Source organism: Pipistrellus hanaki (assembly GCF_964339955.1).
Source record: "Pipistrellus hanaki genome assembly, chromosome: X".
In the NCBI taxonomy this organism is placed as follows: domain Eukaryota; kingdom Metazoa; phylum Chordata; class Mammalia; order Chiroptera; family Vespertilionidae; genus Pipistrellus; species Pipistrellus hanaki.
The window spans coordinates 44,973,400-44,996,987 of NC_140524.1; the positions used below are offsets into that span (position 1 = coordinate 44,973,400).

Consider the following 23,588-nt stretch of genomic DNA (forward strand, 5'->3'; position numbering starts at 1 on the left):
GTAATTCAACACCAGTCAATATTCATCTATGGGGAGAAAGGTCAGCATGGTAGTGAAGGGGGCTGAATTTGTCACCCCAGAATATGCCTCATTGCCAAAGGACTTTTGTAGGCTAATTATTTTTAAGAAATGGTAGACACAGTAGAAGCTCTAAAAACTGAGTTGCCCTTTTTTAAGACACATTTATTTTTATTAGGGAAATCTCCATTTGTAAGTATACCTCCCTCTCTGAACCAGGAAGAGAAGGATGACTAAATCTCTAGAAACTTTTAGCAATTGGGAAAAGCAAGGACTAAATACGCATTACTGCCTCTTTTAACTGACCTCACTCTTCCCACAATATCTTCTTTTGCCTTTACCTAAAGATAGTATTTAAGGTGGTGACCTGGGCCATTTTGGGGAGTTAGTTTTCCGAGGTCTCTCCCATGTATACAAGAAGTGTACATATCATTAAACTTCTGTTTGTTTTTTTTCTGTTTGTCTGTCTTTTATTGCAGGGGTGGTGTTTCAGCCAAGAACCTAGAAAGGTAGAGGGAAAATTATTTTTCCGCTCCCACAACAGTTACTCCTTGAGGGTTACTGACAAGGAAGGTGAAGAAAGAAGCCTTCTGGATTGTTCACAGTGCACTGTACCTTGATCTGGGTGGTGTTACATGGGGGCACATGTACATAAACATTCACAGAGCTGCACGCTCTAGAGTTTTGCTCTTTACAATATATCATTATACCTCAATTTATTAAAAAGTTCAGAAATGAGATGAAAGATCTACAGCTGGAAATGCCAGTGTTCACAGAAAAATTTCAGGGCAAAAAGCTTTTCTGAAAGAAATCATTTATTGAACCAAAATCTAGCCAGAAAAGGAACAGGGCCTGAGGCATGAAGTCTAAATCACCAACAGCAGGACTAGGTGGGAAAGGCAAGCATGTTCACCATTATAGATTTTTTTGGCATTTTTTTAACTCTAATTTAATTTAATTTAATTTTTTTAATTGATTATGGTCTCACATAACTGTCCTTATTCCCCCATTCCCATCCCAAACCCCTCCCTAGATATGCCCCCCCTCAGCCCCTATTGTCCATGGCCACTGGCTAGGCCCATATGTATGCACACAAGTCCTTTGGTTGATCTCTTCCCCTTTCCCCCATCCTCCCTTACTTTCCCTCTGAGGTTTGAGAGTCTGATCGCTGGTTCTCTTTCTCTGGGTCTGTTTGTGTTGTTCATTATTTCCTCTAGATGTGTGAGATCATGTGATCCAAGAAATACCCTTTTAAGAACCTAAACTGCAACAAGCCATAATGGTTATGCTGAGAGGCAAATGAATCAGTCTGTAGTGAGTTCCTTTCTGGGCCAACAATTCTTTTGTGTCCCAATTTCAATGCCAGATAGTTCCTTATGTGTACATGCCAGCCATGATATTTCAGATCTGGTTGGTGGACGAATGGTGGTAATGCAGGTCCGCCCGTCTCTGGTTTGGTCTTGGGCATCCTTCAGCAACCCGCAGCTGCTGTCTACTGGTATACTGAGGCATCGTCAGCATCTTCCATGTCTTAATTGTATCTCTTCTGTCTTCATGGCTGGAGTGCTTCTGTCTATTCCTTTCTGTTACAGGATTTCAGATGGTCTTGAAGTTGTTTTCTGAAAATATACAAACATATTCTCGACCAAAAGTTAATAAAGGGATATTTTCTTTAAATTTGATTTGGGATTCTTTTCCATTTCCCCCCACCCCCACCCCAAATGATTTTCCCCTGGCTTGTTTTGTCGCCATGTGTGTATTTTCATGGGTATCTTGCTATTAGCGTTTCGAATGAAGGTTAATTTTCTAAAGTACAAATTTTTTAGATGTAAATAATTCTCAGGATATTTTTCTTTACATGATATTCTTCCACTGCCACCCCTTTTTTATTTTAAATAATAGGAAACTTTTGGAAATGTTATACTGTAGTCTTGATAGCTTTTACATTTTAACTTATTTGCGCTACACTATGACTACTTTAGGTGCAATTCTACCGTGGGACACTCTGCCAATAAGAATTTTTGTTAACCCGTTAGGAACAGCTTTTTGAACAGTGAATCATTTTTTTTTTTAGAATATTCATTTATTTCCACTAGCCACATTACTTTCCTCTGAGAAATTGGCTACCATTCATCTGTCATACTCAACACTCTAGCATCTATCTCATTTTACCATGTGTGTATTAGTGGAGTTGATTATTTCCCTTCTTCAGAAGGGTCTGAGCATTCCTGCTGCTAGGCTGGAGGCACTTTTATATATTATGTTTTAGGAAAGAAATATATAAGTTGTTTTGAAAGAATTTACTTTGGCTACAAATAAGTGGGACATGAAAAGGTAAAGTGGGATGGCAGTTTTAGGATATTTTGAAAGTGCTCAGTAAATGCTATCCATTATCTAAGTATGCACAGTCCATAAGGAAGAAATATCTATGACTTTTGATTGGTGGTGGGCAATAGTACATGCATAAGCAGGATGCTGTGGCTTCTTGGGGTCACTACAAAAGGTGATTCAAAGCTGCAACATTCATTCAAGAATGTGAGCAGTCTTTTGTGAGTTGGCCCATAGCTATTAAATGATTAATTACTCTTGTACCTTTCTCTCACTCTGTGACCTACTATACTTTAATTTCAGACATCTCAGAATTTTTCTCTTATTGTCAGGAACATCCTCATGGAAGAAGAAGTGGTATTCGCTGGAAGATGTGAATGAAACTAGCCCAGTGGTTTTCAGCTCTAGCTACAATTTAGATTCAACTGGGTAACTTTTTAAAAATAATGATTCTTAGGGCTCACACTACATCAACACAATCAGAAGTTCTGGAAGTAGGACCTTAGTATTAATTTAATTTGTTTTATTTTTAAATTACAATTGACATACAATATTATATTAATTTAGGTATACATCCCATGATTACATAACTTAAGAGTGATCACCCTAATAAACCTAGTATCCCTTTGACACCATTCACAATTATACAATACTAGGAACCCAGTGCACAAAATTGGTACACTGCTGGGGGGGCGGGGGGGAGGGTGTCCCTCAGCCTCGCCTGATCCCTCTCACATTATGGGAGCTCTCAGGGGAGGTCCTAAGCAGAAGTCTGTCCTCCCTTTGTGAGAGGTGGCCAGGTTGATCAGGGGAAGGCACCAGCCCCATCACCCTGCTGCTGCAGCCACTGCCAGTCACCGCAGCCACCAAGGTGTTCTCATCAACACAGATTCCAGTCCCTTCATCATGAAAAAATGACAACTTTCTTTACGCATTTTCAAGATGTGTCTTTCATAAGATATGAAATTTCTTTCTTTCTTTCTTTTTTTAATCCACACCTGAGGATATGTTTCCATTGACTTTTAGAGAATGTGGAAGAGAAAGGGGAGACAGAGAGAAACATCAAAGTGAGAGGAACACTTTGATTGGTTGCCTCCTGCATGAGCCCTGACCTGGGCCCCAGCCAGGGAGGAGTCTGCAACCTAGGTACATTCCTTGATCAGAATCAAACCTGGACCCTGTGATCGGCAGGCTGAGGCATTATCCACTGAGCCAAACCAGCTAGGGCAGGATATGACATTTCTTAGCCCTCCAGCAGCAGACCTTCATTTTTTTTCCCTCCAGGAGTGTGGTGGAAAAAGCCTAGATCAACTTTTTGGATTCTTATTACCTAAGTTACTAAGAATATTACCAGTGGCATACAGGGAGCTTAGCTAATGAGCGGTCAGAAAAGGTGTTTCCTCTGTAGTTCACATCAATCGCCAATCACCAGCTCTGCTCCAGCCAAGGCCTAAAGTCTCTGGCCGAGGCTTGGGGCCTGGGCAGGGCCCCCCCAGCTCCCTCCAATAACTGGCTCCATCTCTGCCAAGGCCTAAGGCCTTGGGACCTGGGCAGGGCCCCCCTGGCTTCCTCTCATCCCAGCTTCGCCCCTGCCCAGGAGCCGCCTGGCTCAGGCCCTTCCCAGGTTGCTCAGGAGTAACCTCGGAGTAACCTGGGTGCCGAGAAAGTTCCCAAGACCCAGGCTTCTGGGTGCCTATGTATGCAAATTAATCACCATTTTAGTTTGGTTAATTTGCATATTCACTCTGATTGGCTGTGGGCATAGGGGAGGTACAGTCAATTTACATGCTTGTCTATTATTAGGTATGACTAGAGGCCCGGTGCATGAAATTCATGCATTGGAGTGGGAGGTGGTTCCCTCAGCCAGGCCTGCACCCTCTCCAATCTGGGACCACTCATGGGATGTCTGCAGGGATTCGCCCTAAACTGGTAGTCATACATCCCTCTTGCAATCTAGGACCTACCACTCACCTGCCTGCCTGTCTGATCGTCCCTAACCCCTCTGCCTGCCTGCCTGATTGCCCCTAACCTCCTCTGCCTGCCTGCCTGATCACCCATAACTGCTTTCCCCTGTCTGCCAGATCACCCCTAACCACCTCTGCCTCGGCCCCTACCACCTTGGCTTTGTCTGGAAGGACATCCAGTCTATCTGGTCTAACTAGCACATTACCCTTTTATTAGTACAGATTATTGACTATATTCCCATCCCTTCAACCCCTCTCCAATCCAGAAACCATCAAAATGTTCTTAATATCTGTTCTGCTTATTAGCTTATTTTGTTTTTAGATTCCATATATAAGTGAAATCATCTGGCATTTGTCCTTCTCTGTCTGACCTATTTCACCTAGCATAATACCATCTAGATTAGTCCATGTTGTTGCAGGTGGTAAGATTTCATTCTTTTTAAAGGCTGAATCCTGTTCCATTGTATATATGCACTACTTCTTTTATCCATTCATTTATTGATAGAACCTTAGGTTGCTTCCATATCTTGAATATTGTAAATAATACTGCAATAAACATATGGATGCATATATCTTTTCAATTTACTGTTTGGGGTTTCTTCAGATAAATACCTAGAAGTGGAATTGCTGGGTTCTTATTTGTCTCTTGTTAGAGCCTTTGTTTCAGAAATTATTTTGTCTGCTATAAATATTGCTACCCCAGCTTTTTTGTTTCCATTTTCATAAAAATATTTTTCCAAGCCTTTACTTTCAGTCTGTGTGTGTGTGTTTCTATATGAAATGAGTCTTATAGATAGCATTTATCTTGTTTTATCTATTCAGCCAGCATGTCTTTTCATTGGAACATTTAATCCATATGTATTTAAAATAATTATTGATAAATATGTATTTATTGCCATTTTATTATTCATATTTTCTAACTTTTTTTTTCTTCTTAAGGAAGACCCTTTAACATTTCTTGTAATACTGGTTTGGTGATCATGAGCTCCTTTTCTTGTCTGGGAAACTATCTATCCTTAGATTCTAAACGATAGCTTTGCTGGATAGAGTAATTTGAGTAGATACTTGCTTTTCATCACTTTGAATATTTTGTGGCTATCTCTTCTGGCAAAGTTTCTATTACAAAATAGCAGACAGTCTTATAGAACCACTCTTGTAGATAACTACTTACTTTTCTTTTGCCTCTTTTTTTAATTAAAAAAATTAATGTTTAGCCGAAACCGGTTTGGCTCAGTGGATAGTGCATCAGCCTGCAGACTGAAGGGTCACAGGTTCGATTCCAGTCAAGGGCATGTACGTTGGTTGCGGGCACATCTCCAGTAGGATGTGTGTAGGAGGTGGCTGATCAATGTTTCTCTCTCATCAATGTTTCTGACTCTGTCCCTCTCCCTTCCTCTCTGTAAAAAATCAATAAAATATATATTTTTAAAATTACTGTTTACACTATTACAATATTTTTATGATTCTTTCTTTGTCTTTAACCTTTGGCATTTTAATTATAATGTGCTTGGTGTGGGCCTCTTTGAGTTCATCTTGTTTGGAATGCTCTGGCATTGTATGTCTATTTCCTTTGCCAAATTATGAAAGCTTTCCATTTTTATTTTATTTTATTTTATTTTTTAAATATATTTTATTGATATTTTTTGACCCCCTCCCTCCCTCCCACACATCCCCTCCCTCCCCAAAGTTTTGTGTCCATTGGTTGCACTTATATGCATGTATACAAGTCCTTCGTTGATCTATTTTCTCCCCCAGATCATCCTCCCCTCCCCGCTGTAATTTTACAGTCTACTTGTTGATATACTGTCACTATATCTATCTTATGGTTCATCAGTTTATAATGTTCTTTATTATCCACAAATGAGTGAGGTCATGTGGTGTTTCTCTTTCATTGATTGGCTTGTTTCACTCAGCATGATGTTCTCCAATTCCATCCAGTTTGCTGCAAATGATGAGAAATCCTTCTTTTTTATGGCAGCATAGTATTCCATTGTGTAGATGTACCAAAGTTTTTGGATCCAATCATCTGCTGACGGACACTTCGGTTGTTTCCAAATTCTGGCTATTGTAGATTGTGCTGCTATGAACATAGGGGTGCATATATCCTTTCTGATTGGTGTTTCTAGTTTCTTGGGATATATTCCTAGAAGTGGAATTACTGGGTCGAATGGGAGTTCCATTTTCAGTCTTTTGAGGAAACTCCACACTGTTCTCCACAGTGGTTGCACCAGTCTGCACTCCCACCAGCAGTGCACGAGGGTTCCTTTTTCTCCACAACCTCGCCAACACTTGTCGTTTGTTGATTTGTTGATGTTGGCCATTCTGACAGGTGTGAGATGGTACCGCATTGTTGTTTTGATTTGCATCTCTCGAATAATTAGTGACTTTGAGCATGTTTTCATGTGCCTTTTGGCCTTCCTTCTGTCTTCTTTTGAAAATATTCTATTTAGGTCCATTGCCCATTTTTTAATTGGATCATTCATCTTCCTTTTATTTAGTTGTATAAGCTGTTTGTAGATGTTGGAGATTAAACCTTTATCAGTGGTAACATTTGCAAATATGTTCTCCCACACAGTGGGCTTTCTTGTTGTTTTGTTGATGGTATCTTTTGCTGTAAAAAAGCTTTTTATTTTGATGTAGTCCCATTTGTTTATTTTCTCTTTAGCTTCGATTGCGCTAGGGGTAGTATCAGTGAAGAAGTTCTTTTGGCATACGTCTGAGATTTTGTTGCCTGTGGTTGCTTCTAGTATTTTTATGGTTTCCCGTCTGATGTTTAAGTCCTGTATCCATTTTGAGTTTATTTTTGTGTATGGTGTAAGTTGGTGACCTAGTTTCATTCTTTTGCATGTATCTGTCCAATTTTCCCAACACCATTTATTGAAGAGACTGTCTTGACTCCATTGTATATTTGTGCCTCCTTTGTCAAATATTAATTGAGCATAGTGATTTGGGTTGATATCTGGGTTCTCGATTCGATTCCATTGATCTATATGTCTGTTTTTGTGCCAGTACCAGGCTGTTTTGAGAACAGTGGCTTTGTAATACAGTTTGAAGTCTGGTATTGAGATACCTCCTACTTTACTCTTCTTTCTCAGGATTGCTGTGGCTATTCGGGGTCTTTTATTGTTCCAAATGAACTTTTGGAGAGTTCTTTCTAGGTCAGTGAAATATGCCGTTGGTATTTTAATGGGGAGTGCATTGAACCTATAGATTGCTTTAGAAAGTATGGACATTTTGATGATGTTGATTCTACCAATCCATGAACATGGTATGTTCTTCCATCTGTTTACATCTTCCTCTATTTCTTTTTTCAGTGTCGTGTAGTTTTCCGCGTATAGGTCCTTTACTTCCTTAGTTAAGTTTATTCCTAGGTATCTTAATTTTTTTGGTGCGATGGTAAATGGAATTGCTTTTTTAGTCTCTGTTTCTATAAACTCACTGTTGGTGTATAGAAATGCCATAGATTTCTTGGTGTTAATTTTGTATCCTGCTACATTGCCAAATTCATTTATTAAGCCAATTAGTTTTTTAATGGAGTCTTTTGGGTTTTTTATATACAATATCATGTCGTCTGCAAATAAGGATAACTTTACTTCTTCTTTTCCAATTTGGATGCCTTTTATTTCCTCCTCTTGTCTAATTGCAATGGCTAGTACTTCCAGTACTATGTCAAAGAGGAGTGGCGATAGTGGGCATCCCTGTCTTGTTCCTGTTCTTAGAGGGAATGGTTTTAGTTTTTGTCCATTGAGTATGATGTTGGCTGTGGGTTTATCATATATAGCTTTTATTACGTTGAGGTATGATCCTTGTACTCCCACCTTGTTAAGAGTTTTTATCAGGAAAGGGTGTTGGATTTTATCAAATGCTTTTTCTGCATCAATTGATATGACTATATGATTTTTATCTTTCAACTTGTTTATGTGATGTATCACGTTTATTGATTTGCGGATATTGTACCAACCTTGCATTCCTGGAATAAATCCTACTTGGTCATGGTGTATGATCTTTGTGATGCTCTGCTGGAGCCGATTTGCTAGAATTTTGTTGAGGATTTTGGCATCTATGTTCATGAGGGATATTGGTCTGTAATTCTCTTTCATTGAGTTGTCTTTATCAGGTTTTGGTATTAGGGTGATGCTGGCTTCATAGAAGGAGTTTGGAAGTGTTCCTTCCTCTTGAATTTTTTGGAATAGTCTGAGAAGGATAGGTTTTAGTTCTTCCTTGAATGTTTGGTAAAACTCTCCTGTGAAGCCATCTGGCCCTGGGCTTTTGTTTGCTGGAAGCTTTTTGATGACTGTTTCAATTTCTTCCCAAGTCACTGGTCTATTGAGATTTTTAGATTCTTCCTGATTGAGTTTTGGAAGTTTGTATTTTTCTAGGAATATGTCCATTTCCTCCAGGTTGTTCAGTTTGTTGGAATAGAGTTGTTCATAGTATTTTGTAACAATCCGTTGTATTTCAGTGGGGTCTGTTGTTATTTCACCTCTTTCATTTCTGATTTTGTTTATTTGGGTCCTCTCTCTTTGTTTCTTGGTTAGCCTGGCTAGAGGTCCATCTATCTTGTTTATTCTTTCAAAGAACCAGCTCTTGGTTTTGTTGATCTTATGTATTGTTTTTTTGGTCTCTATGTCGTTTATCTGTGCTCTGATTTTTGTTATTTCCTTCCTGCTGCTTACACTGGGCTTTTCTTGTTGCTCCTTTTCTAACTCTTTGAGTTGTAGAGTTAGATCATCTGTTACTATTTTTTCTAGTTTTTTGCAATAGGCTTGTAAGGATATGAACTTCCCTCTCAAAACTGCTTTTGCTGTGTCCCATAGATTTTGGATTGTTGTGTTTTCATTGTCATTTGTTTCCAGGATGCTTTTAATTTCTTCCTTGATTTCTCTGGTAACCCAGCCCTTGTTTAATAGCAAGCTGTTTAGTCTCCATGTGTTTGATTTCTTTGGATTATTTTTATTGCAGTTAATTTCCAGTTTTATGCCATTGTGGTCTGAGAAGATACTTGATATGATTTCTATCTTCTTGAATTTGAAGAGACTTTGCCTATGTCCCAAAATGTGGTCTATCTTTGAGAATGTCCCATGTGCACTTGAGAAGAATGTATATTCTGTGGCTTTGGGGTGGAGTGTCCTGAAGATGTCAATTAATTCGAACTGGTCTAGTGAGTCATTTAGGATTGATATTTCTTTGCTGATTTTTTGTTTAGATGATTTGTCGAAGGGTGACAGTGGGGTATTAAAATCTCCTACTATGATTGTATTGCTATTAATCTCTCCCTTAATGTCCTCCAGCAGTTTTTTAATGTATTTGGTTGCTCCTGTATTGGGTGCATATATATTTACCAGGGTTATTTCTTCTTTTTGGATTGTTCCCTTTATTATTATGAAGTGGCCATCATTATCTCTTGTTATGTCCTTCACTCTGAGATCTAATTTGTCAGATATAAGTATTGCTACCCCAGCTTTTTTTTCATTTCCATTTGCCTGGAAAACTTTTTTCCATCCCTTCACCCTCAGTCTGTGTGCATCTCTTTTTCTGAGGTGAGTTTCTTGTAGACAACAGATGTATGGGTCTTGTTTTCTTATCCAATCTGTTACCCTATGTCTTTTGATTGGAGCATTTAATCCATTCACATTTAAGGTTATTATTGATAGGTACTCATTTGACGCCATTTTTATTCTATACCCATGTTCCTTCTTCACTTCTTATTTCTTTATTTTTACAGTAGACCCTTTAGCATTTCTTGCATTGCTGGTTTGGTGGAGATAAATTCCTTCAGTCTTTTTTTGTCTGTGAAGCTCCTGATTTCCCCTCCAATTTTGATTGATAGCCTTGCTGGGTACAGTATTCTTGGATTCAGACCCTTCCTTTGCATGACTTTGTATATTTCGTCCCATTCCCTTCTGGCCTGATAAGTTTCTGTTGAGAAATCAGTTGCTAGTCTGATGGGGGTTCCTTTGTATGTAACTTTCTGTCTCTCTCTGGCTGCTTTTAAGATTCTTACTTTGTCATTGTTGTTTGCCAACTTAATTATAATGTGCCTTGGAGTCTGTCTTCTGGGATTCATTTTGCTTGGGACTCTGCGGGCATCTTGGATTTGTGTGGTTTTTTTCTTTTCTATTTCAGGAAAGTTTTCTGTCATTATTTCTTGAAATACTTTTTCCATGTCTACCTCAGTTTCCTTTCCTTCCGGAACCCCTATTATTCGAATATTATTTTGTTTTGTTATGTCCCAAAGCTCCCGTAGGCTCTCCTCCTGCTTTTTAATCTTTTTTTCTAGAAGTTGCTCTACTTGGGTATTTTTTTCCATCTTATCTTCTAGCTCACTGATGCGGTCCTCTGCTTCATCTAGTCTACTCTTGATGCTTTCTATTGAGTTCTTCATGGTAGCGATGTCACTTTTCATTTCTTCTTGGTTCTTCTTCAGTTCCTCATGGCTCTTCTTCATTTCCTCATGGTTCTTCCTCATTTCTTCTTGGCTATTGTCAAATTTCTCTTCCATTCTTTTTAGCCATGCTATGATCATTACTCTGAATTCTTGCTCTGGTAGGCTGCTTACCTCTGACTCGTTTACTTCCTTTTCTGGTGATGCCTGCTTTTCTTTCACGTGCGGACTATGTTTTTGTCTCCCCATCTTTTCAGGAAGTCTGGTTATGCGGTATTCCTTCTCCTGCGTTGATTTTTGAGGTACAAAATACAACACTACCAGGTACAACACAAGAGGCACTTAACAGGAATGTATTTACAATATTAATAACCTCTAATAAAGGTGACCACTAGAGAAAGGCAACTTAGGGGATAGTTGAGAAGGAATAGGGGTAAAAATAAAATAAAGAAAAATTTTTTTAAAAAAAATTAAAATTAAAATTAAAAAAAAAAAATTAAGTAAATTAAAAAAAAAAGAGGGATAAAGAGATAGAAAAAGAAGAAGAGGAAAAAAAATAATGACAAAATGAAGTTGGAAAACAGGGAGAAAAAAAAAGAAGATGGAGAGAGAGAGAGAGAGAGAGAGAGAGAGAGAGAGAGAGAAAGAGAGAGAAGAAGCAAACTAAAAGAGAAATGTGAAACAAACTATATATATGTGGAGAAAATTGCCAAAGAACAACCTCTGGACCCCGCCAATGCCAGGAACAATATTTGGAGATTAATACAAACTACTATATCCACTATTATTAAGTAAGGCTATGATATACAGAAGTAAAAAAAACAAACAAAAACAGAGGATTTAAAAAAAAATACAAAGCAACAATAACAATACAGGAATAAGCATAACAATTTCACTAAAAAGCATAAAAAATCACAATAATCAACCTTCACACAAACAATGCGACAAGGATAGAGGGGAGAACAGATTTTTTTTTTTTTTTTTTTTTAACTAGTTAATATAGTGCAGAGATTGGTATTTATACACTTGGATCAGGGGTTGGAACTTAGGTCTATAAGTATAGTGAGAGCTTTAGCAGGGGGTATACATAGAGAATAGAGGAAAAACTAAAGCCAGAATGGGATAGGATAAACTGTAGACTAAAGGGTAAAGTTTAGTAAGAGAGTGATAGTGTAAAGGTTGAGTTGAGATAGGGTTGAATGATGCTATAGTAGAGATTAAAATAGAATGAAGGTTACTCCTAATGTAAAATAAAGAAAAAATAAAATGGTACTAGAGAGAGAGAGAAAAAAAAGTAAATAAAATTTTTTTAAAAAAATTGCAAAATAGCAGTAGTAATAGTGATGATAGAGATTGAAAAATGTAATAATTGAAAAGGTAAAATCAAGTAAGGAAAAAAGAAAAAAAATTGTTTCTTAAGTAAAAGATATGAAAAATGAAAATTAAATAAAAGATGTAAAAAATGAAAATAAAATAAAGAATAGCAAAATTAGCATAAAAATGACCAGTAGTAGTCCCTTACTTCCTCAGTTAATGTATTTGGCACTTCTGATTCTCGGACCAGACAGTCTTGCAGTTCCCAGCTTTCCACTGCACCTCAGTTTTGTAAGGTAATCCTTAATTTTAAGTAGGCTATATCTTAGTTATTTGTGTCCATTTATTTTTGATTAATTAAAAGACAAAAGAAAAGAAAAGAAAAGAAAAAAAAAAAAAAAAGAAAAAAAAAAAAAAAAAAGAAGGGCAGTTTGTAATTCAGCTCTTAGGTGTCAGTGTTTCTGGTTTGACCTCCCAGTCTTTTTGGTTGCTCTGGCCTTCTTTCTCTATGGCTCTAGCTGGCAGGGTGCTAGCTGGCTCCCAGACTATCTCTTCTGGCTCCGATCCCTTGTTTCCCGAAAGGGAATTTCTCCCTGCCAATTCCCCGGATATGCCCAACTAGGCAGGCCTTCCCTAGTATTCCGAAGCTAGGGGTTGAAGGGGATCAGGCACTGAGGTGTCCAGACGTTCCGCCCTTGGCGGGACAGCCGCGATTCTTAACACTCTGTCCCCTGGCGTTTTTTTTTTTTTTTTTTTTTTTTTAAATAAAATCAAAAATTCCCGCTTCTGGGGAAGCTTATGCCAAACCCAGCACTAGATGTCGCTGCAGCCTTCTTAGGGCTCAGCTTTGCGGGCGCTCCATGGAGGCGGGGCCGGAACTCTCCGGCTACCAAAGCTGGCCGTGCCGCAGGATCGCGATCTCTCAGGCTTTCCCCGCAAACTCTGACCTTTCCGTGGGTGACCGAAGAACTCCTTTGAATCCACACACCTGCGCCAATTCCGGCGTCTCAGCTACTGGATGGACCTCTCCGCTGTGGGCTTTCCCGGCCTCAGAGAAGCCACTCCTTTCTCGCAGCGCCGCCGCCGCCGCCGCCGCCGCCGCTGCCGCTGCCGCGGGCCGCCGCCGCCGTGGCCAGGAAATTCTGTCCAGAGGATCGCTCCCTAGCTTGCTAGAGACCTCGGCTGCCCCTCAGCTGCTAATAAACCCTCCCTGAGCGACTCAGATGCCACTTTTATCTGTTCTGGGACCAGAGTCAGAACAGGTCCGACTGTTCGGTCGCCATCTTCAAGCTCCGCCTCCATTTTTATTTTTTAAATAAGTTTTCAATTTCTTGCTGTCTCTCTTCTCTTTCTGGTGCCTCCTTGATGTGAATGTTGGTATGCATAAAGTCCCAGAGACTCCTAGACTATGCTCATTTTTTGTTGTTGTTAATCCTCACGTGAATATATTTTTTCATTGATTTTTAGAGAGAGTGGGAGGAGGAGAGACACACACACAGAGAAAAACATCAATGTAAGAAAGACACATTGATTGGTTGCCTCCCACACAAGCCCCGACCAGGACCTGAGATCAAGCCTGAAACAGAGGCATGTGCCCTTGACTAAAATCAAACCTGGGACCCTACAGTGTGCAGGCTGATGCTCTATCCTAGGGGTGTCGAACTCAATCAGAGAAGGGGCCAAAATCTAAAATCCAGCCTAAATCACGGGCCGAATGGTTTACTGAACAGTCATAAACTGACAATGTCATAAACTGACAGCGGAGTGCAGTGATGACAGCGCGGTGCGGGCCACATTGCAAGGCCTGGCGGGCTGGATTTGGCCCGCGGGCCTTGTGTTTGACACATGTGCTCTATCCACTGAGCCAAACTGGCTAGGACTATCCTCATTTTTTAAATTTGTTCTTCTTTTTGCTGTTCTGATTGGTTGTTTTCTGCTTTCTTATGTTCAGAATTGCTGATTTGACTCTCTACTTCATCTTCTCTACTGTTGATTGCCTGTAATTTATTCTTAATTTTAGTGTTTCTTTCATTTATAAATGTTTCTTTTTTTTATGGTTTCCATGTCCTTAAATAGAGCTGCTATATCTCCCAGATTTGGTAGAGTGGCCCTATATAGTAGGTGTCCTGTAGGACCCAATGGTGCAGTCTCCTCTGTCACCCAAGCTGTGTGCATCCCCATCCCCCATGTAAGCTGTGTGCACTGTCCCATTGTAATTAAGCCTTGATTGCTGTTGGCATGTCACTGAGAGGGACTGACCTCCAAGCCAATTGTCTCTGAGGATTGGCTGTGACTGTAGCAGAAGAGCTGCTACAGGGGGCGACACTCTAGAGCAGGACTTGCTTAACTGAGGCTTTGGTGCCCTCCAAGTCTGCCTTTTGAGGATGTTGCTCATGGAGATGGTTGGGTTGTAATCTGGCATAGTCTGAAGCTGATCACTGGGTGCCCTTGTTCTGGGGCATCCTGGGAGGTACAAGGTTAGCCACTGCCTGTGCCATGCCTGGGGCCACTTGGCATGAGCTGCAGAATGATCTTTAAATGGCTGCTACTTGAGCTGGGTTTGGAGGTGCCCATAAGAGGCCAAACTGGCCCTAACCAGCTTGGCTCAGTGGATAGAGCGTCGGCCTGCGGACTCAAGGGTCCCAGGTTCAATTCTTGGTTGGGCACATCCCCAGTGGGGAGTGTGCAGGAGGCAGCTAATCGATGTTTCTTACTATCCCTCTCCCTTCCTCACTGTAAAAAAATCAATAAAATATATATTTTAAAAAGAGGCCAAACTGTGAAGGCTGGCTGCCACTAGTGCCAGACCAGGGGTTACTGAACAAGCAGTACAGGTTATGTAGAGGCCATACTCTGCTTGTTAAACAGATTTTTAAAGTCAAAAGCATGAGCCAAGAGAGGCAGTTTGTATGGAAAAAACCACTGGTAGCAGCTTGGGTGGGCTTTCAAGTTGGGTCACAAGGAATCACCAAGGTTGGGCAGCACAGTGTAAGCGAGGTTGATGGAGACTCAGATATGGTGGCTGCCTGCCATCTGTGTGTAGGGGTTCTCAGAAAAGAAACAATGGCCTTTGCCAGCACTTTTATCTGGGAGAAAGCTACTCCACCCGCTCTTTTCCTGATGCCAGTCAATTCAGTTCCTCTCCGTATGTCCCTGGATCTTTTAAAGCTACTGCTCCAGCATTGGAGCTCAGAGGGAGTATGAGTAAATTGGTATACAAGCTCTTTAAAAGGAATGCCTAGCCAAAACCGGTTTGGCCCAATGGATAGAGCGTTGGCTTGCGGACTGAGGGGTCACGGGTTCGATTTCAGTCAGGGGCATGTGCCTTGGTTGCGGGCACATCCCTGATGAGGAGTGTGCAGGGGACGAATCAGCTGAACGATGATTCTCTCTCATCAATGTTTCTAACTCTCTGTTCCTCTCTCTTCCTCTCTGTAAAAAAATCAATTATATATATATATATATATATATATATATATATATATATATATATGAACACGTAGGACTCCAATAGATTCCATCTTCCTCAGCCTCAATTCCCACTGTTGTTTTTTCTTACAGCCAGAAGTTATGGGGACTTTTCTCAGCATGGGAATCCTGAGCTAGGGGATCTCATATGTGGCTGGGACCCCTCACTTCTCAGAGGGTCCTCCACAGCTGAGATATCCCTCCTGATGTTTATCTGCCATGTATGGGTGTGGGACCAGCCCATTCTGCCTCTCTGCTTCCTCTGCCAGTCGTGATGTGGCTTCTTCTTATATCTTTAATTATAGGACTCATGTTCAGCTAGATTTCAGGAAGTTATCAATGACTGTTGTCCTTTAGTTTAGTTGTAAGTTTGATACGGTTGTGGGAGGTTCCATTACTGCATTTACCTATGTTGCCTTCTTCTTTTTCAGTATACATATTTTTTTAAAACCAGGATTGAGACCCTGGCTGGTGTGCCTCAATTGGTTGGGTGTCATCCCATGCATGGAAAGGTTGCTGGTTCAATTCCTTGTCAGGGAACATGTCTCAGTTGTGGACTCAACCCATAGTGGGGGGCATGCAGGAGGCAGCCAATCAATGTTTTGCTCTCACATTGATGTTTCCCCCTCCCTTTTCCTCTCTCTCTCTCTCTCTCTCTCTCTCTCTCTCTCTCTCTCTCTCTCTCAATAAAAAATATTTTTAAGAACCCAGACTGAGAACTATTATGGGTTTGATCACTATAGTAAAAATAAATAAATAAATTTAAAAAATAAAATAAATAAAAAAATCCCAAGGCTACTCAAAGACTTTTAAGTGGCCAAGGGCTCTTGCATACACTTTTCATTTAAGCTTCAGAACAAATAATACTGAGAGATATTTACTATTGTTGCAATGATCACTTTCTGGATGAGAAAATAGAGGCTCAAGTCATAGTGCCTGTAAGTATCAAATTTGGGAATTCATCCTATGTCTGTTAGTCCCAAAGCCAGTGACCTCAACCTATGCACAATATTGCCTGTCAGCCAAGCCTGTCACTAGGGAAGCACAGGCAGAGACTTCTGATGGATGAGCTGGCTGTTTATGAAGAGATCACTGCTTTTTTAAATGGCCTTTCTTTTTTATTGAGTGTGAACTTACATACACTAAAATGCATTATTAATCTTATGTGTATAGTTCCATGAGTTTGACAAATGTATACACCCCTGTAATCACTATCCAGATATTCATGCCCATCTTCAGTCAATCCCCATCCCAAAAGGCAACTGTTCTTCTGATTTCTATCATCATAGATTAGTTTCACCTATTTTTGAATGCCCTATACATAGAATCATACAGCATGTACTCTATTGTGTCTAGCTTATTTTGCTCAATATTCTGTCTGTATCATAAGATAATTTCTTATGTAAAAAAAAAAAAAAGAATTCTAAGAGTCTAGGAGATTCTAAATCAATCAGACTCAGGGCTCACCAGGGTTTAGGGATTTAATTGCAGGCTAGGAACTGCTGTTGCTGGGAAGCCTTTTTCCACCTTGTCACTGTAGTTCTAGCAATGCTCTCACAACTAATATTAACAATGGGGCCTTTATGACATGTTTCTACTGAATTGTCCAAGACAGTGGTCAGCAAACTCATTAGTCAACAGAACCAAATATCGACAGTAAAATGATTGAAATTTCTGTTGAGAGACAAAATTTTTAAACTTAAACTTCTTTTAACACCACTTATTCAAAATAGACTCACCCCACTGCGGCAGCGGAGACCTCTCCCAGAGCTACGGGCTTAGAGGGAAGACTGCGCCATCTTACCAGGAAAGGAGGATCTTCTCTGAGGCCTGGAAAACCCACAGCAGAGGAGACCATCGAGCAGCTGTGAAGCCCCAATCGGCGCAAACACGTGGATTCAAGGGAGTTCTTCAATCACCCATGGAAAGGTCAGAGTTTGTGGGGAAAACTGAGGGTTCTGGGTCAACGAGGCGCAGGCAGTGACTGTACCTGCGGCATGCCCCAGCGGCACCCAGCCCCCAGCGGCCATGCACCCGAGCGGCCCAGTGCCCAGAGCTGCGCCGAAAGAGACAGGGGCTGCAGAGAGAATCACGCGCTGCAAGACCCAGTGCTGGGTTTGGCGTGATCTTCCCCAAAATCTGGTCTTTAAAAAAAAAAAAAGACACCAAGGGACACGGGACAAATTGTTAAGAATCGGGACCATCCCGCCAAAAGCCAAACATCTGAACACCTTGGCGCAGACCCACCCTGCACCCGATCCCCTTCACCCCCTTGCTTCTGAGTACTAGGGAAGGACTGCCCAGTTTGGCATATCCTGGGAGACTACAGGGGGAAATGGCCTTCCTGGAAACAGGGGATTACAGCAAGAAGAAACAATCTGGGAACCGACTCAATCTGGGAGCCGGCACCCAGGCATCTTTCCTCCACAAAACATAGAGTCATAGAGAAAGAATGCTAGAGCAGCCAAAAAGACTGGAAAGTCAAATCAGAAACACTGCCACCTAGGGGCTGAATTACAAACTGATTCCCCCCCGCCCCCCTTTTACCTTTCTTTCTTTTTAAAATTTTTTTTTATTTTTTATTTTTTTAAATTACTTTTAATTAATCAATAGTAAATGGACACAAATAACTAAGAAATAGCCTACTTAAAATTAAGAACTAGCTTACAAAACTGAGGTGCAGTGGAACGCAGGGAACTGCAATACTGTCTGGACCGAGAAATAGGCATGCCAAATATAATAACAGAGGAAGTGAATGACCACTACTGCACATTTTTTATGCTAATTTTTCTATTTTTTATTTTATTTTCATCTTTTATATCTTTAATTTCTTTTCATTTTTTACATCTTTTAATTAAGAAACGATTTTTTTCTTTTTTCCTCACTTGATTGTACCTTTGCAATTATTACATTTTTCAATTTCAATAATCCTTATTACTACTGCTATTTTGCATTTTTTGTTTCCTTTTTTTTAGTACCATTTTAATTTCTTTTTGTTTTACATTTGGATTAGTCTTCATTCTATTTTAATCTCTACTATAGCATCATTCAACCCTATCTCAACTTGACCTTTATGCCATCATTCTCTTACTAACCTTTACCCTTTTCATCTCATGTTTATGTTATCCCTTTCCAGCTTTAGTTTTTCCCTATTCTTTCTGTATACCTCCTGATAAAATTCTCACCATACTAATAGACCTAATTTTCAACCCTGTACTCCAAGTGCATAAATACGACTCTCTTTGCTATATTAACTAGTTAACAAAAGAAAGAAAAACCAAAAAAAAACACCAAAAAAACTGTTTTCCTCTCTATCCTTTTTGTTATTGTTTGTGTGAATGTTGATTATATTGAATTTTTATGCTTTTGAGTGAAATTGATATGCTTATTCTTTTGTTGTTATTGTTGCTTAGTATTTTTTAATTGCTTTGTTTTTGTTTATTTTTTACTTCTGTTTATCGTAGCCTTGCTTAATAATAGTGGATATTGAAGTTTGTATTAATCACCAAGTATTGTTGCTGGCATTTGCGGGGATTAGTGGTTATTCTATGGGAATTTTCTCCACATATATATGTAGTTTGTTTCCCTTTTCTCTCTTAGTCTGCTTCTTCTCTCTCTCTCTCTCTCTCTCTCTCTCTCTTTCTCTCTCTCTCTATCTTTTTTTTTTACCTTTCTTCTTTCTCCCCTACCCCCTAATTTGCCTTTCTCTAGTGATCACCTTTATTAGAGGTTAATAATATCGTAAATACATTCCTGTTAAGTGCCACTTGTGTTGTACCTGGTAGTGTTGTATTTTGTGCCTTTCAACGCAGGAGGAAAAAAAAAAACACATAACCAGACACCCTGAAAAGAGAGACCATGGGCAGACAAAGAAATAGCCTACACATGAAAGAAAAGCAGGCATCACCAGAAAAGGAAGTAAACGAGTTAGAGGCAAGCAACCTACCAGAGCAGGAATTAAGAGTAATGATCATAAGATGGATAAAAAGAATGGAAGAGAAATTTGACAATAACAAAGAAGTAATGAAAAAGAACCATGAGGAATTGAAGAAGAACCAAGAGGAAATGAAGATGAACCAAGAAGAAATGAAAAATGACATCGCTACCATGAAGAACTCAATAGAAAGCATCAAGAGTAGACTAGAAGAAGCAGAGAACTGCATCAGTGAGCTAGAAGACAAGATGGAAAAAAATACCCAATTAGAGCAGCTTCTAGAAAAAAAAATTAAAAAGAAGGAGGAGAGCCTACGGGAGCTTTGGGACAATACAAACCAAAACAATACTCGAATAATAGGGGTTCTGCAAGGAAAGGAAACTGAGGAAGACATGAAAAATGTATTTCAAGAAATAATGACAGAAAACTTTCCTGAGATAGAGAAGAAAAAATCCACACAAATCCAAGATGCTCACAGAGTCCCAAGCAAAATGAATCCCAGGGCACATTATAATTAAATTGGCAAACACCAATGACAAAGTAAGAATCTTAAAAGCAGCCAGAGAGAGACAGAAAGTTACATATAAAGGAACCCCCATCAGAATAGCAACTAATTTCTCAACAGAAACTCATCAGGCCAGAAGGGAATGGAATGAAATATACAAAGTCATGCAAATAAAGGATCTGTATCCAAGAATACTGTACCCAGCAAGACTATCAATCAAAATTGAAGGGGAAATCAGGAGCTTCACAGACAAAAAGAGACTGAAGGAATTTATCTCCACCAAACCAGCAATGCAAGAAATGCTAAAAGGTCTACTGTAAAAATAAAGAAATAGGAAGTGAAGAAGGAACACAGGGGTACAGAATAAAAATGGCATCAAATGAGTACCTATCAATAATAACTTTAAATGTAAATGGATTAAATGCTCCAATCAAAAGACATAGGGTAACAGATTGGATCAGAAAACAAGACCCATATATCTGTTGTCTACAAGAAACCACTTCAGAAAAAAAGACATACACAGACTGAGGGTGAAGGGATGAAAAAAGTTTTTCCAGGCGAATGGAAATGAAAAAAAAAAAAAAAAAAGCTGGGGTAGCAATATTTATATCTGACAAATTAGATCTCAGAGTGAAGGACATAACAAGAGATAATGAAGGCCACTTCATAATACTAAAGGGAGCAATCCAACAAGAAGAAATAATCCTGGTAAATATATATGCACCCAATATGGGAGCACCCAAATACATTAAAAAAAAAACAAAACTGTTGGAGGACATTAAGGGAGAGATTAATAGCAATACAATCATAGTAGAAGATTTTAAGACCCAACTGTCACCCTTCGACAAATCATCTAAATAAAAAATCAGCAAAGAAATATCAATCCTAAATGACTCACTAGACCAGATGGAATTAATCGACATCTTCAGAACATTCCACCCCAAAGCCACAGAATATGAATTCTTCTCAAGTGCACATGGGACATTCTCAAAGATAGACAACATTTTGGGACATAGGTAAAGTCTCTTCAAATTCAAGAAGATAGAAATCTTAACAAGCATCTTCTCAGATAATACTGGAATAAAACTGGAAATTAACTACAATAAAAATAACCCAAAGAAATCAAACATGGAGATTAAACAGCATGCTATTAAAGAAGGACTGGGTTACAAGAGAAATCAGGGAAGAAATTAAAAACATCCTGACAACAAATGACAATGAAAACACAACAACCCAAAATCTATGGGACACAGCAAAAGCAGTTTTGAGAGGGTAGTTCATATCCCTATAAGCATACTGCAAAAAGCAAGAAAAAATGGTAACAAATTATCTAATTCTACAACTCAAATAGTTAGAAAAAGAGCAACAAGAAAAGCCCAGTGTAAGCAGAAGGAAGGAAATAACAAAAATCAGAGCGGAGATAAACGACATAGAGACCAAAGAAACAATACATAAGATCAATGAAACCAAGAGCTGGTTCTTTCAAAGGATAAACAAGATAGATGAACCTCTAGCCAGGCTAACCAAGAAACAAAGAGAGAGCACTCAAACAAAATCAGAAACGAAAGAGGTGAAATTACAACAGACCCCGCCGAAATACAAAGGATTGTTCCAAAATACTTCGAACAACTCTATTCCAACAAACTGAACCTGGAGGAAAAGAACATATTCCTAGAAATATACAACCTTCCAAAATTCAATCAGGAAGAATCTAAAAATCTCAATAGAACAGTGACTTGGGAAGAAATTGAAACAGTCATCAAAAAGCTTCCAGCAAAGAAAAGCCCAGGGCCAGATGGCTTCACAGGAGAGTTTTACCAAACATTCAAGGAAGAATGAAACCTATCCTCCTCAAACTATTCCAAAAAATTCAAGAGGGTGAACTCTTCCAAAATCCTTCTATGAAATCAACATCACCCTCATACTTAAACCAGATAAAGACAACTCAATGAAAGAGAATTACAGGCTAATATCCCTCATGGACATAGATGCCAAAATCCTCAACAAAATTCTAGCAAATTGGCTCCAGCAGAGCATCACAAAGATCATACACCATGACCAAGTAGGATTTATTCCAGGAATGCAAGGATGGTACAATATCTGCAAATCAATAAACGTGATACATCACATAAACAAATTGAAAGATAAAACTCATATAGTCATATCAATTGATGCAGAAAAGCATTTGATAAAATCCAAAATCCTTTCCTGATAAAAATTCTCAACAAGGTCGGAGTATAAGGATTACACCTCAACATAATAAAAGCTATATATGATAAACCCACAGCCAACATCATACTCAATGGGAAAAAACTAAAACCATTCCCTCTAAGAACAGGAACAAGACAGGGATGCCCATTATCGCCACTCCTCTTTGACATAGTACTGGAAGTACTAGCCATTGCAATTAGACAAGAATAGGAAATAAAAGGCATCCAAATTGGAAAAGAAGAAGTAAAGTTATCCTTATTTGCAGATGACATGCTATTGTACATAAAAAAACCAAAAGACTCCATTAAAAAACTAATTGACTTAATAAATGAATTTGGCAATGTAGCAGGACACAAAATTAATGCCAAGAAATCTATGGCATTTCTCTTCTTTTTTTTTTTTTAAATAAATTTTTATTGTTCATATTATTACAAATGTTCCTTTCCCCCTCCTTCTCACCCCACCCTCTGTCCTTTCCCCACCCCCCATTGTCCTCATCCATAGGTGCACAATTTATGTTCAGTCTCTTCCCACATCTCCCTCTCCCCTTTTCCCCAAGAATCATCAGTTCACTCCCCTTCCATACCTCTGATTGTATTATATTCAACAGTTAATATTGTTCCTCAGATTTTTTTTTTAGTTTCCTTGGTTTTTAGATTCACTTGTTGATAGTTACGTATTTGTTGTTCATAATTTTTATCTTTATTTACTTTCTCTTCTGAAAGAACCCCCTTCAGCAATTCATATAATTCTGGTTTGGTGGTGAGGAACTCCTTTAGTTTTTTTTTTTATTAGTGAAGCTCTTTATCTGACCTTCGAATCTGAGTGATAGCTTTGCTGGATAGATTATCTTTGGCTGTAGGTTCTTACTATTCATCACCTTGAATATTTCTTGCCATTCCCGTCTGGCATGCATGGTTTCTGTTGAGAAATCAGCTGACAATCGTATAGGTGTTCCTTTATAGGTAACTACCTGCTTAGCTCTTGCTGCTTTTAATATTCTCTCTTTGTCTTTTGCTCTTGGAATCTTAATTATGATTTGTCTTGGTGTGGCCCTCTTTGGATTCCTTTTATTTGGAGTTCTGTGTGCTTCCTGGACTTGTAAGTCCAATTCTTTCACCAGGTGGGGGAAGTTTTCTGTCACTATTTCTTTCAGTATATTTTTGATATCTTGCTCTCTTTCATCTTCTGGGACCCCCATAATTCTGATGTTGGATCGTTTGAAGTTGTCCCAGAGGTTTCTTACATCATCTTCAATTTTCTGGATTCTCTTGCCTTCTAGCTTCTGCAGAGGAGTGTCTTCTGGCTCTTTATGTTCCAAATCTTTGACTTGATTCTTGCGATCTTCTATTCTGTTTTTAGGACTCTGTAAAATATTTTTATTTCAGACAATGTTTTCTTTATTTCTTGTTGATCCCTTATCATTTCTTGTTGATCCCTTTTCATATCCCTCATAGGTCT

The 23,588-nt window shown here is 39.1% G+C and overlaps 1 long non-coding RNA gene across 1 annotated transcript in view; it reads left to right on the forward strand.

Moving 5' to 3' along the window:
• The first annotated feature begins 12,396 nt into the window (after positions 1-12,396).
• Positions 12,397-23,588, forward strand: part of LOC311615240 — a 974,758-nt gene continuing 963,566 nt past the window's right edge. The window contains exon 1 of the long non-coding RNA XR_014793751.1: positions 12,397-12,438. This is a non-coding gene — a long non-coding RNA (uncharacterized lncRNA). The remainder of the gene's footprint in view (positions 12,439-23,588) is intronic.